Here is a 15,685-nt window from a genome sequence, read left to right as displayed (position 1 = left end):
GGGGCCCCTGCTTGGGCCCCCCAAAGTCGACTACTGACAGCCTTTCTTTGTTGGAAAGGCTGGCACAGAAAGGCTGTCGGAATCTGACTTTGTAATCCCTCGGGCAGAAAGAGCTGCCCATGGGATTACTGGAGGCTTTCCGAATGGTGGACAAGCTCTCTGAGCTCATTGAAAGCCATTTGGAAATCCGATTTGGATTCCTTTCCGACCAACAGCATCCAAATGGGTCGGTCAGAAATGAATCTGAACAAACGATTACAATGCCGTAGGAATGGGTCCGATCAAGGGTCGGAGCCTTTTGATGCTGTAGGCATCGTAATAGGTCCCATAGTAGTAAATGTGGGAGAGACTGAGGGAGTGGTTGAAAAATTAGGCATAAGTACAACAAAATAGGTGGGATTTAGGAAGGAATAACAAGAGGCGAACGGGGGGATTAAGGAGTGGTTTAGAGAAGGACAGATATCCACCCTCTAAAGAGCAGGCCCATTGCTAATCACTTCTACATCTACTAAGCTAAAAAGGTCCCAAAACAGCAGTAAATAGGGTCGGACTGGACCATAGAGCAATCAGGCAGTGCCCGATGAGCTGGTCTAACAGATCTGTGCATGGGCTGGATTTTTAGCAGTTGTGGGCTGATGGTATGGCCAGATGGGCCAGTTTTTACTTTTGATTTCCCTGATATTACTACTGGTTTTGCTTTATGCTTCACTGATGGGGTCCACTTTCATTTTGGTGCCAGGGCTTATTTCTTTTCCCAGTCCAACTCTGGCAATTACTGCACCACATAGGGCCAACCACAGGTACTGAAACACTCTCCCATTGAAATCAATTGAGGGAGGGACATGAAATAAAACCCAATAGGAAACAATGTTAGATTAAATTAAACTAAATTGTTTAAAATATTTAAAAATGTAAATAAACTTAATTAACAATTCATTATTTATTAGTTTATTTAAAAATTGATGTAGCGTTATTTTTATAAAAATATAACTACATTGCTTTTATATAACTTACAATCACTTTTAATAATAGATAATGAAATATATTTTTTATTATAGATGGCATTTTTTTCATTTAAAATTCAGAAAAATATTTTGTATTTAATATAATTAAATTAATTAAATATTTCATTCCAAATTAAGTTAATAGAGCCTTAGCATTTTTTGTATTTTGTACTGCACTTAAAATGAACATATTTTATTACTTTACATTACTATTTAACATAAAATTATTTGTACTAATTTCTTTCAAGTTTAATTAACATTTTACTTTTCCCTATACTTTACCATAAGAAGATCTGCACTGATAGGGTGGAAAGCTCCTTATGGTAAATTACAGAGAAATTTAAAAACATACAGATCAATGAGTGATAAAAGGGGTAGCTAAGTTATGGGCAGTTAATAAATTGTGATGTAGTGTTCTTCAAAGAGATGAGTCTTCAACTCTTTCCTAAATTGGTGCAGCATTGAATCAGTCCTGATGGTTACAGGGCTGTTGTTACAGATCCTACGTGCATAGGTGGGAGAGGCTTGCTGCCTTGTTAATATGTTTTACAAAAGTCACATTTTGGTAAAAATTACTTAAAATCTGTAAAGCAGGAGACCCTATTCACAAACTACATTTTGTAGTATGTATGGCAGTGCCACAGAAGTACTACTAAAGTACTACAAAATGATATTCACAAACCTGCAGATATAAATCTCCACCTCTCCTGTCTTTACTGTGGGGAGAGTCTCACACAAGTAAGTTTACTACTTTGGGGCCAATTTCGATGTCGGACGGACCTGAGTCCGTCTGACATTGATTCGGTTGTGGGACCGACCGACCTCCTGTCGGGGTCCCAACCCAGCAATTAGGATGCGACCGAAAACTGTTCAGTCGCAATACTATTCTTTACAATGGTAGCATGCATTCTGACCAAAATGCATGCTCTCATTGCAAAGAGAAGAGGTGCAGTTCATCCCTGCACCCCGTGGCAGGCACCACAATGTGCCTGCCACGGGGTGCAGGGATCAACTCGGCCACCAACCAGAGGCCGTGCACCCACGGGGGCCCTGCTTGGGCCCCCCAAAGTCGAATACTGACAGCCTTGCTTTTTCATCTTAGGACAGATCCGAGTTCTATTGACAAGGAATGATCAATTTCATTTCTATGAAGTCTGTACAGGACAGGGACAATTTCTGTGCAGCTATTCCATAAAATTTATTATTTACTCTGTAATCCGAAAAAAATCACACACTCAATTGCTAAACCGTATGTTGAGTAGTGTGGGTAGCAAGTAATTATGAAGATTTATGCAGTGCCTTCCGGGCCAAAGCCTCCATGTTTTAACCTCCTCTTTCAGCAATCGTGTCTCTTTCGGATACCGCAGCGTCCTGAATTTTTTTTTTTATTTAGTACAGACTTCATAGAAATGAAATTGATCATTCCTTGTCAATAGAACTCGGATCTGTCCTAAGATGAAAAAGCATTAGTGTTCTCAAATTCACTCTATTGGGATCGACTTGGATTACGAACATTGTATCAAACTTCTAATAGTACCCCCACCTTGCATACATTTTGGAGACACTATACCCTAGTTGGGCGAGGTCCTGAAGAAGGTGGTCCAGTGTTGTCATTCCACCGAAACGCGTGTAGACCACGTGCGCCCAGATCTATTTAGATTGCTGTCATGTGAACCAAATATTGAGATGTATTAATATCTATATGCTCCCTGAACCCATTGAGTATATGTGTTTTGTGTGATTGTGAATGAGTCAGAGTTATGAATGCGTCTAAGTATTTTTTGTCTTCAAGAGTTGGGGGTCACTTTTTGTATATATTACCAAAAGTTTTTTTGCATAAACACTCATTTTCTGCATGAATTTTGTTCTTATAATATGAAATGAATTGTACTGTTGTACAAAACAATGAAGACTGATTTATAACAGTCATATGATTGTACTTATTGGCAAATTATCTTAATATAAAAAACAAAAAATATTTTATATAAAAAAAAGAAAAAACCATGTATTGGTATATTTATGTGTGTGAACTATGTATTGATCATATGTAGCTATTAATCCATGCACATATATAATCTTATGTAAAATAATATAGGTCTAAGGGGAGTTGTTCTTTAATTGATTGTTCAGTTTTCCCCTCTTGCTCCCAAACCTCATATGCCTTCAGAGGGGGTCCCTTTATTTATAAGCCTATTATGTTTACTGTCCATCTTTTCTAGGACTGTCCAGTACAGGTCATTCTGTGAGTCGTTACTGTTTTAGGTAATGTCCTGTGAGGCGGTTGTACTACGTTGGCATCTGATGTTACTGTGATGTTCAACTTTCCGGATCTTTACTTTACTTGAGGCCATGCCTATATACGCTTTATTACAGGGGCACCTAATGAGGTATATCACATTAATTGATTTGCAGTTAGTGTGGCCCTGTGTCAATAGCTATTATGGGTATTGTGAAACGGCATACAGAGCAGCTTCAACAGGGAAAGTGACCTATAACCGTTGGCAGATCCCACAAAGTGCATTGTGCCTTATTGTCCTGTTTAGGTCTTGTGTGGAGCAGCATGTCCCTAAAACTTACATTTCTTTTAAAAGAGAAATATGGCTTTTCATATCATAGGTTTCTACTGTTCAAGATCTGCCAATGTTTTGTAATGATCTTTTTGATTGTGTTTGGATTGTAGTAAGTACTTACGCAGGTCAGTTGTGTCTTTACCGGTTTCTGTTTATCTACTATTAATGCCTCTTTTGATTGTTGCATTCCCGCATATTAGACCAATCTACAAACTTTTTTGGGGTAATTGCTGGCAGTACCTTTTTGGATTGGGATGTTTGCCTCTGTATAGTGGTCTGTAAGGACAGAACAATGTCTGCAGATTTTCAGATACTGTCCTATGGGTAAGTTTTCCCTAAGTGGCCGTGGGTGTAAACTCTCAAAATCAGGGAGACTGTTCCTATTATTTTTTTTTCTTTATACATTCTTGATTTAAGTTTCCCTCCTGTTGCAGTTATTTTAACATCAAGAAACAATATCTCATTGTGGTTTGTGCTCATTGTAAATTTTAAGTAGCGGTTGCAAGTATTCTGCTTTTTTATCACTGCCCAACCAGATGACTAAAATGTTGTCTATGTAGTGCCACCAAATGATCACATGTTCAGCAAATGAATTGTTAGACCAGATATGATCTTTCTCAAACTGATGAACATACAGGCATGATACACTGGAAGTGTAAGTGCTGTCCTTTGACATCCCATATTGTTGTAGGTAGATGCTACCTTCATATTCAATATGCTGGAGCTTTAAAATGTCATTCACCCTTTGAGATTAAGTCCTCAATAAACGTAATACTTTCCTCTTGGCTAAGCTAGTTTATGAGTTACAAGTCGCTTCTGTTCAGGGTCAATAGTAATGCCTTCCAGACTTTTGAGTAGGTGTTTGGTATCTTTTAGTAAGACGGCATCTGAGGTACCATTGGGCGAAGGAACCGATCAACAAATTCTGACAATGGCTCTAGGATGCAGCCTATCCCAAAGACAATTGGTCTCCTCTGGACTGGTACACTTTCATTATGTAGCTAAGGTAAAGTGAAAAAATATAGGGTCCTAGGGTTAGAAACTGTCAGAAAATCACTCTCTTTTTGTGTTATCCACCCAGTCAGTCAGTCAGTCAGTCAACAATAGCTTTATTCGGTTAAAAATTAAAACCATCAAAGCATACAGCAAAATTTCATTAGCAAATAGTTACAATCAAAATAATCTACATAATCTGTTCAGACAAAAACACAATTAACAATATTTCATAAATACTAAATTAAATAAATAATTGGCGAACAATCACATTAAAAAAGAGGTCAACCCTGGAAATATAAAATTATTACATTTTCAAAAAAGAAGAACAAAATTAATAATTAAAACCACAATTTCCAACTATCAGACAAATTTAGAAATGGGGGAAAAATCCACAAAGCTACATTCGATTTCTACATCTAATAGCCCCAGTAAGATAGCTGGCTACTCCAAAACATACCAATGGAGAACCTAGCATTTGCAGATAGACCAATGCGGGCCTCACTTGCTTAAAATGGCAGTTCTTAAAAATAGGGCAAATAAATTTCTTACGCTGTAAAATATAAAATTTACAAAAGAAAACCATATGCAGCGTATTTTGTTCTCCACCCATTTTTCCTGGCTGTTTCAAGTAGACTCTTGATCACTTTTTGTAAACTGGGTGTAGGGTCAGAGCTCAAAATGTTGTACTTACCTTCATCTCTCAGTAAGGTCATACAGGCTTTGTGAGGATCGTCTTTTGTTTGGATCTCTATTGCCCCACCTTTATCTGCCTGTTTTACAACACAGTTTGATCTTGTTTTCAGATGTGTGAGACTTGTCCTCTCCTCTTTGAAGAGGTTGTGGTAATTGATTTTTTTGTGTCTAGAGATTTAATAACTTTGTTAACCACTTCCTCAAATGCAATAATCTGCAGGGGGTACGGAAGTAATTGAGGTATTAAAAAGGGACTTCCTTTTCAACCCTGTATATCCTGGTTCTATGTCTCCTCAAGGTCTACTTTGGAAAGTTTAGATGTGTAGGATACCTTTTGTGGAATTCTAGTGGGGGGGGCATCCTATACTTCCTACTTCTCATCCCATCCGAGACTCTAGATTAGATTCCTGAGTGTTCTGGTTTGTGTATTGTTAGATTTGGGGGTCTCTAGTTGGCACAAGTAGGTACTTGTGACAAATAGGGACCCTTGCCTCTAATCAGGGTAAGGGGGTACACTCCTATAATAACCCCTGCTCACCGCCTTGGTAGCTTGGCATGAGCAGACAGGCTTATCTCAGAGGCAGTGTGTAAAGCATTTGTGAACACATACAGTAATCAAGTGACAATACTACAGATGGACACCGCACAAGTTTTATATGAAAAATAAGCATTCTTTATATAGATTTAACACAAGACCATAAATGACAAAAATCCACAATACTGTTACTTTAAAATGGTAGAATGTAGCTTAGTTCTCTTTTAGATGGTAAATGCAACACTCAGAGTTCAATGTACCTTAAGATGCGACACGCAGGGCAATGAAAGTGTTGCAGGGAAGGTGATGCGGTAGGTCCTTACACGCAAAGGCGGTGATGCATTGAAGATCTGGTGCAAAGAAACAAAGATGATGTCTTCTTGTTGATGCGACACGCTTCTCCGATGTTGCGAGATGTCTCGGCTCGATGCGTCAGCTGCAGCGGCGACACCCTTGTCCAGTGATGCGACGACAGCGGCTTTGGCGGCGACACTCTTCTCCAATTATGCAAAACGCTTCCGCTCGATGCGACAGTTGCAGCGGCGACACCCTTGTTCAGTGATGCGACGGCAGCGACTGTAACGGCGACACGCTTCTTCAGTGTTGCGGGACGCTTCTCGTGATGCGGTGCAATGCGACATCTACAGTGGTAACACCCTTGTTCAGTGATGCGACGGCAGCGGCTGCGACGGCGACACGCTTCTTCTTCTTGAGTCACGCTTCCAGCTCCTTGCGACACGCAGTCCCTCAGAAGGCCCAAATACAGCTACAGGCACTTCCAATGAACTCTTGGGGAGCCGGTGGTTGAAGTCTGTTGTCCCTGAGACTTCAGCAGGAGGCAAGCTCTTCTCTCAAGCCCTTGGAGATCCTTTACAAGTTGAATAAAGTGCACACAAAGTCCTTTCTCCTTTCTTTGGCAGTCAAGCAACCACTGCAGGCCAATCCCCCAGGTTCAGGGATAGTCTCTCCTAAGTCTATCTGGTTCCACTCCTCAGCAAAGGTTTCTTCTTGTTCCCAAAGTGATCTAAAGTTCTGGGGTCTGGGTCCCCTTTTTATACACAGTTTCTCTTTGTTCTCTGAAGGCAGAGAGGCCTTTGCCTACTCCAAGCCAGTTCTGGTCAGTCCTGGAGCACTTTGTTGACAAGACTCCTTCTTTCCTTTCAGAGTGCAGGGTAGAGACATCAGACGCACCACAGGAGGTGGAGCCAGCATTGTGGAGGGAAAGCACAGCCCTATTCAGGTCCCAGGTGCAACTCCTCCCACCCATCCACATGGAGATCTCTCTGTTCAGCCATGTGCTGACTCACCCTGTCTCAGGGAATTCCCCAGCCCCCCTGGAATTCCCCAGCCCCTGTCACTCAAACTCCAGACAAGGAATACACAGCCTAGCAGAGGCAGGTTTGGATGGTTAGACAAGAAAATACCTACTTTCTAAATATGGTATTTTCAAACACAGAATGTTAAAACCAACTTCACTAAAAGATGTATTTTATCATTCTGAGTTCAGGCATACTAAACTCGAATTTCTACCATGTTCCCTGAGTCAGTTAGGATTATAAGATGTAATAATCAAACTGCCCATTCTGGCCTATGGGGAACAGGTAGCCTTGCAATAGTGAAAAACAAAAATGGCTGTAATTCACTATTAGGACATGCCACACACACCAGGGCATGTCCTACCATATACTTACAATGCATCCTGCCCTTGGGCCTACCATAGGGGTGTCTGATATGAAGAAAAGGGAAGGTTTAGGGACTGGCAATTGGGTGCACTTGCCCAGTCAGCATGGCAGTACCAGACTGCACACAGGCTCTGCAATGGCAAGCCTTAGACACACTTTAACAGGCTGCTTCTGTGGGTGGTACAACCAGTGCTGCACGCCCACTAGCATCATTTTGTTTACAAGCCCTGGGCACACTCAGTGCACTGTACTAGGGTCTGATAAGTAAACCAAACCAGCCAATCATGGAATCACTAATTCATACATCAATTTACAATAGGGAGAACATATGTACTTTAGCACTGATCAGCAGTGGTAAAGTGCCCAGAGTCATAAAACAGCCAACAACAGGTCAGAAAAAATATAGGAGGAAGGCAAAATGTTCAGGGATGACCCTGAAAAAAGGGACAGGTCCAACATGTATGACCTGACCTTATTGGGGCTTGCGTGGCTTCTGGAAGGCCACTGATGGTGGTGTTACCACCTTCCAGATGCTAGAGTAAAAGGGCTTGCACAGCAGTTCTGAAGTCCCTTTCTGGAAGAAACAATTTGACTCTCTTTAGAAGAGAGAGCTGGTATCAAGGTTTTACTTTTTCTTGGCAAAGTGTTCCATGCCCAGTCCAAACCTAACACTTACTGTAATCCTAACCCATACACTTTAATTTGCAAAATCCTTGACACCATACATTACTGTAAACCCCTAAACATAAACTAAGCCTATGTGCATATTTCTGAGTCCTAGCCACAAAACTGAGGTTACCCAAGTATGTTCATCTGCAAGTTGGGGCTCTAGTCCCTGGATCATTTCTAAATCGTGTAGGGGGGATGTAGGAGGCCCTTTCATTGCAGTGTGTCTTAAAAATGTGTGGCAGATAATATGGATTGCTGGCCCATCTAATTCAACTACTTTGGCATATTTGGCCACCTGTTAAACAGCACCCCAACCATATATTCATCAGCTCACCGAACCACTCAAGTACAAAGCATGCACCACAAAACCCATACAAACTGAGGACAATGAGCCCAATGTACTAAAAACTGTTTGCGAACCAGCATATGCAAATTACACACTGACTGCTTTGCACAAAGGTATGCAGTTGGTGATGTGACCAATGTACAAATAAGTTGAAAGGCAAATTGCCTAGTCAATGCAATCTCTCACATCTGAAGTTATTGGCAAACCTCAAAGTGCCCTGCGTTTAAACAGAGGGATCAGGCACACTCACCCGCAACTTATCCGCAATTGTAGCGATCATAAGACCTGTAAACCCTTGGCTTCATCCTTTGGGCCCCTCTGCTGGCTGGGGTCCTATGGTCTGGCCCTTTTGTGGATGAGTCTGGTTTATCCCGTGACCTGGTGCTTGAAAGGATCAGTGCTCTGTTACATGGCTAATCTGGTGGGTACATTTATTTCAGATGGGGAGGAAGTATCTTGTGTTTCTATTCCCATAGCCTGAGGCATTGTGTTGCCTTTGATTAAGAATTAGGGTGCCCAATGGCAGGCCTTGGATACCATTGATCCATACACACCGCTTTGTGCATGCTGATCCTTCTATGAAGTAAGTGCATGGTTGGTTCTCTCTTGCTTGATGCTGCCTGCACAGTCTGCAACCTGGATATTCGCGTTGACTGCTGCAAAGTCTTACAGTTGATTGGGTCGTTCCACCTGTAAGGACATGCTATGCTACTTTACTTTTGGTTCTTTACTGAAAAAGACTATCCTGTAATAAAATCAGGCAATGTAATGGACCACACTGTAAGGGAAATTCATGCTATTTAAAATTGAAACTACCCCTTCATCAATAGTATCACTAGCTCACCGAGCCACAGCTCATTTTGTCATCATGGTGCTCTCCAAGTCTGACACAATGTGCCCAAGTTAGGAGGAACTTTCTCCACAGAGTGTTCTACTTCACATTAATATGCAACTATTTCCTATATTGATTTGACATGGACAACAGATTTACACTGTGTTCTTTTCATCAAACTGGTCCATCGCTGTTCTGCATTCATAGTGTATCAGGACTCCTCAACAATCCAGTAGTGAGTCATTTTACAATTTTTTTATTAGCGCCTCATTGCAGTCTAATAGATGGAAGGGGAGGCTGATGGTGTGACCATTTATTATAAGGAATAAAATACCTCCTATCTTTGACAGGATGTTTCGAGTCACCTAGGAGTTCCATGACCTCTTAAAAGGCCTTCTGTCTTTTCCTCTGTTTGCTACTTCCTTTTAATATATGGTACTGGGTATGCTAGCCTGTTTTTAACACAAGAAAGCCTGCAACCCCAATATGAATATCTGGTTTTAAATTTCCTATTACAGTTGTGACAAAATGACTTAGGGCCCAAATACGAGTCTGGCAGTCCAAGAACCGTCAGGCTCGTGGTGGCGCAGTGGTAGCAGTCCAGCCACCACCCCACCGGCGGTCCAACCATCCCACTATGACTTAGGCGGTCGGACCACCATGGAACCACTGCTGCCGTCAGGGAACCCCCATTTTTCTGGCTGTGGCGTAGCATTCTTGAGGCCACAATATGCTTGGTGAGACTGCTGCAGTCCCGCCAAACATATTATGAGTTTCCTCTCTGTCACAGTTTTCATGGAAGTCCCACTGCCATAAAAACCGTGGCGGAGAGGAAACAAAGGGGGCCCTACAGGTCCCCCTGGAGACGCACGCCATGTTGATGCACACAGGGAGGCACAACATGTGCCTTTTTTGCATGCATGCACCCCAGTTCCCGCACAGCTTGAACGTTGCAGTCTATGCCCTTCATGAACCTTGTGTGGCATTCCCATTGCAGTGCCTTTTATTTCAAAGGCACCGGCGCCTTTGAAAATGGCACCGCTGCAAGACTGCCATGTCGCCCGCGAGTCTCAGCGATGGGTGAGCATGTCGGTCATGGCCGCCTGCTCCTGCACTGCCGACACTAGTAATCAGGCACTCAAATGTAAGGACTTATCACAGTTGACTTATGACGTCAATACCTGCAGCCAAGGTGAAAGTCAGGTTTCAACAATGAAAATGAGCATAGTTTTTTTGTTTTGATGGCTTGTTTTTCTGAAATGTACAGTGATCGGTAAAAAAGAGCGATTTAAAGCAACATGTTTATATTTTGCACATATTGCATATATATATTTGTATCTGCTTTTAACTCCTTATTGTGATCTACAAACCCTCTTTACCCTCTTTAATCTGATGCACATTAAACTAATTCTAATATGAAGTTTGCAACAAATTGTATTACTGCTTTATGGTGTGTTTAACTTTGCACGACAGATTCTGCATTTAATCTTCATGCTTAAACCCATACTATCTCTTTCATATGGAGGTGTGATTTCTCAGAGGTTTAAGATGTTTGTGGGAAGGGTGATGGTTTGCCCGTATGTCCATGTATTATAAGAAAGAAAATGTCCTCTGCTTTACATATTGTAAGGATATTGGAAGTCACCTCGGAACTCTGCGACCTTATAAAAGTCCCTATATCTGGTCATGCAAAACCTGGTTACTGTAATATATTTAATATGTACAGCAGGGTGGCGGATACTTTATCCCATATATATTAACATCTTGGGGCTATAAAAATAATAGCTTACAAGCTTTACTCGTACATTTCTTTCACATTTGTTCATTGTTGGTCGAAAGTTCATATAGTGTACCCATTTATTGCTCTAATATGACCTAATTGTAATGTTGGCACCACTAATGGGATGAACAACTAAATTTCATTTGGCCTGTTGGTTCATATGTCTTTGTTGCTCTACGTCTGTATCTTTTTTCTGTCGAAAACTAGTCGATTTCTTCATCGGTGCAATGAACATATATCTTTTTTATGTATTTCTCGAGCTGTCGGATTACTATTCTCATGTCTATTTGTTTGTCTTTGAGTTTTTTTAGGAGCGTCTCTCATCCTGCCTCTGCCAGGGCCTGAGTGTCTTGATAATTTATCTGTTTGTCCAGCTATGTTATGTTATTTACAAATTGTACGCCTGCTAACAGATCTCCTGTTCTGTCAATCTGTTAAATGTCTGCCAGGTTTCCCTCTATTTGCCTGTCTGTGCCTGTCTGTATGCACGACTGCCTGCCTTTCTGTTTGCTCTTAAAAATTATCCTTCGACTCAATGCCTCTAGTATTAATGCGCAGCTGCAAATCATCTTTTAACAAGCAGAGAAAATGGTTTTCTACTGCACGATGCAAGAGCCATTATGAATGTAATGGATCTCCCTTCAGGGCAGACGCTGTCTTGAATTTTTTCACCTCAAGCAAAGAACAAATCATGCGGGGAGCTTAGATACTGAATCAACTTGTCGCCTGCTGTGAAAATTAATTTATTGCTTGCCATGTTTGTCTGCTACACAATAAATACGTTAATTTAATAGTAACACTGATGGGGAGATGAGAATCTGTCTTTCTGTCTGCTGAGCCCTGTCCTTTTCTGTGTGGAAGCTTGCAATTCATGTCTGTGTACAACATGCTACAATCTTTAAGAACCCAAGGGAAATCATTTTCCAGTGTGCTTGTTTAGAGTTTTATGTAACAAATATCGACTTCTGCAGCAGCCTAGCACCATGTGTCATTCTCCTACAAGCTGTGTCACCAACGACTAAAAAATTTGACAAACTGCATTTTGTAGTACATAAAGTTGTACTACAATAGTGCTATTTACTTACTACAAAATGTAGTTCACAAACCTATGAGTGTAAATCTTTATCTCCTCCTCTCGTGTATTTGCTTTGGGGATATCCTCACACATGTAACTTTACTGCTTATTAGTTAATGTGGGAGGGACTGAGGGAATGGTTGGAAAAAGGGGAATATTTACTACTAAAGAGGATGCGGTTTAGGAAGGAATAAGAAGGAATCTAGGAAGAATTAGCAAGGGCTTTAGGACGGGATGTTCATCCACTCACAAAAGTGTTAAGTCCTTTGCTGTGCACAAACTGCACATCTAACATTACTACAGCCAAAATGGGCCCAAAACAGTAGTAAACGTACTCCAGCTCAGAACTGTAATAAGTCCAGAACCAATCATGGCCGATCATTGGTCCTGCAACAACCTCCCGTAGAAAATAATAGAGGTAGGACTTAAAATAAAAACCCATGGGAAATATTATGAAAAAATTAAATTTAATGCTAAAGTTAAAATTCATTGTACCATTAGTTTTTATTAAAATGTAATCACATTATGACCAATCATTTCTATACATGTCTTTTAATCATTTTTAATGCAGAATAAAAATTATAGTTTTTTTACGTTAGCTGGGATTATTTTGACTTAAACATCAGAAAAATAACTTGCATTTAATTATATATATTTAAAATAATTAAATGTTGCATTAACAGTGCTATAGCATGTTTTATCGTGCTCCTTATTTTGTAATACATGTATGAGATGAATGTACATTAATATATAACATAAGAAGATTTTTACATTTAAAAAAAATATAATAAACTTTCTTACTGTTCCCCTTTAGTTTACCATTGGGAGATCTCTACTGCTTTTGGCAATTCACCATTTATGAGTGTAAATGTACTCATAAGTGTAGACTTATATTCTCCACACCCTTAAACACGGTGTGACACCAAATGTATGAATCTAAAGTTACTACATCCACCAAAAAGGAGCAGTTGTAAGTCCAGCTTCACACATGGCCAACCACTTATACTGCGACCCTCTCCCATTGAAAATAATGGAACCCCATCGGAAACAATTGTAAATTAAATTGTTATCACTGACATATTCACCTAGCTATAATTTATTTTTTTATAGTGAAAAAAATATATATGTATTTATTGTCAACTAAAAAAACTATGTTTAAAGTTACACTATAGTTAGGTGAATATGTCTGTGACAACATTAGTGTTTTTAATTTAAAAAACCCATAGAGAATCACCAGTTATAGTTACCGTAGCTAACTTATTACATCACTCACGACATGTTCTGTGGCATCATTAGTGGCATCACTGATGACATCTCAAATGACATTAATGATGATATCACTGGTGGTATCATCCAATGAGTGTGTTAGTAGGTTTTATAGTTTACATAGTGGAGGGTAACTACCATATTACTTCTCTACCTAATTCTGCACACCCTATGTCCAGCTAATATGTGTAAGTTTCTATAAAGCACATGCGCTGCTCATGCATCACAGGTGTGTAGAGCTTTTGAACACGTTAGAAATCTTTGCATTGAAGAATTACTCTGTATGTAGATGACAGTTTAGGACGTGTGTCAAGTATGTTCCACACAAGTTTTTTGGATCCGCAGAAAAAGTTTCCTGTAGGGCAAAGATTCTACATAGTAGATACTAAGCATTGTTAGCAACCTCAAGTTTTTTTTATATAAAAATCGTCGTAGCGTGTCAATTTTAACATAACATAGAAGTCTGTGTGCACCCAGTACTCACCCATGTACATGTTCTTGTTTTGATTCAAAATATGAGCTATCTGTAAAGTTTTCACCACAGTAGGAAGGCTACACGTAGTATGACCTTTATCATCTTCAGACGGTATTTTTTAAAGAAAGGCGTCCCTTTGGACAAGTTTGACATAGAGTGAACATTGTTATTACTAGATACTTTTTAATACTCAGTGGTGTTTTTCCCATGAGAGTTTCATTGTCTGCAAACAGTGTGGTATAGAGTAAACTCTCTATAGAGTAAACAATGTTTACAGTTTCCCACTTTTCTACTCTAATCCACTTCATTTCTCACTATAAGTTCGGTGACTGTGATACAGGAAAAGGCGGTCCATAGTAGGGCATTAGTTATGAAACAGAAGTTGAGTATCTGGAGGAACCGGTTTTCTCTGAGCATTTAAATACAGATTGAACACTGTGTACAGCAGGGGTCTCTCTGTGGTTGATTGTTAATGTGAACTCGTCTACCCATGAAGGGTATGGTATATGGTCAATGTTGCACATAACACAAACTTGCTGCACTTAGGGGATTTTAATTTGTGATGACATTACTGATGCTTGATATTATTCTGAGCTATTTTGAACTCTAATGTCATACTCTTTTTTTAGAGTAATGTGTATAAAAGAAGCTTAGATAATGGCATCAGTTATGTCACTTAACTACAAAGCCACTTTAGCCTTTGTTTTTTTCAGTGAAGTTCTAAGGTTTTTTTCAGCATGAACAGATCTTTTTATCACATCTAACCATAAAGTTACTTTAACCTTTGGTTTTATAGGTGAATTTTTCTTTAATGTAACGTAACATATTACCATACGTAAAGTCAACCACCCGTCATGTACGGCCTTCTCCTGTGCCTGGTGGAGGGTTGTTTGCAGGGCCTGCTGTGTGACCAGACTCTATGGCAAACTCCCCACAGGCAGCCAACCTTTGGGCATGCAGCCCCCCATTCCGAGCCGTATTAGGCCCCGGAGACCCCATCATCTGAGGCCAAATGTAAAAAAAATGGAGAAGGGGCTCCCCTTCCTCAGCCTGCTCAGGCCCCAGGGCCCATTCCCCGGGGCCCAATCCACTTAAAAAGGGCCGCCAGGGCTGTATTTCTTTTAATAGGAGAGGAGTGCTTTACGGCCACCATCCCTGGGCCTTCTCGCGCCCTGAAAACCCCACCCCCAGGGACATATTTATTTTTAAAGGGTAGTGGGGCAGCGTGGCCCCCCACCTCGTGCCTTATTAGGTCCCAGGGAACCCATCCCCAGGACAGAATTTATTTTAAGAGGTGAAGGGTGCAATTCTGCCCCTCTCCCCAGGCCTTCTCGGGCCCTGGGGACGCCATGCCCTATGGCCGACTTTATTTTAAAAAGGGGTGGGTGGCAATACGGCTCCCTCCCAGAGCCTTCTCAGGCCTGGGGACCTCATCCCCTTGGACAGTGCTCTTTTAAGAATAGGAACAGGACTGCATGGCCCCCCTCTCTGAGCCTATTTTGGTCCTGGGGACCTTATCCCCCTGGGCCTCCATTATTTTTTAGGTGGGTGCCCTCATGCCCACTCAGGACACTCGCCAAACTCCTTGGGGCTGCGGGGGGAGCCCCAGAGCCCCCGCAGCCTCAGCCAACACGCCTCATGAAGTGGAATCCGGCATTGTTCCCGCTCAGAGGGAGCGGCTATTTATGCTGCTCCCTCCAGGCTTTGGCAATATGTTGTTCTGTTTCCCTGCCCACATCAGTTTAGGTAAGGAAATAGAACA

At 41.0% G+C, this 15,685-nt stretch overlaps 1 protein-coding gene across 1 annotated transcript in view; it reads left to right on the top strand.

Annotated features, from left to right (window-relative positions):
- Positions 1–15,685, top strand: part of PHEX (phosphate regulating endopeptidase X-linked) — a 1,454,229-nt gene that overhangs the window by 827,130 nt on the left and 611,414 nt on the right. The window lies entirely within an intron of this gene.

This window comes from Triturus cristatus, chromosome 8 (assembly GCF_964204655.1).
Source record: "Triturus cristatus chromosome 8, aTriCri1.1, whole genome shotgun sequence".
In the NCBI taxonomy this organism is placed as follows: domain Eukaryota; kingdom Metazoa; phylum Chordata; class Amphibia; order Caudata; family Salamandridae; genus Triturus; species Triturus cristatus.
This window is presented reverse-complemented; position numbering and strand designations above follow the sequence as displayed.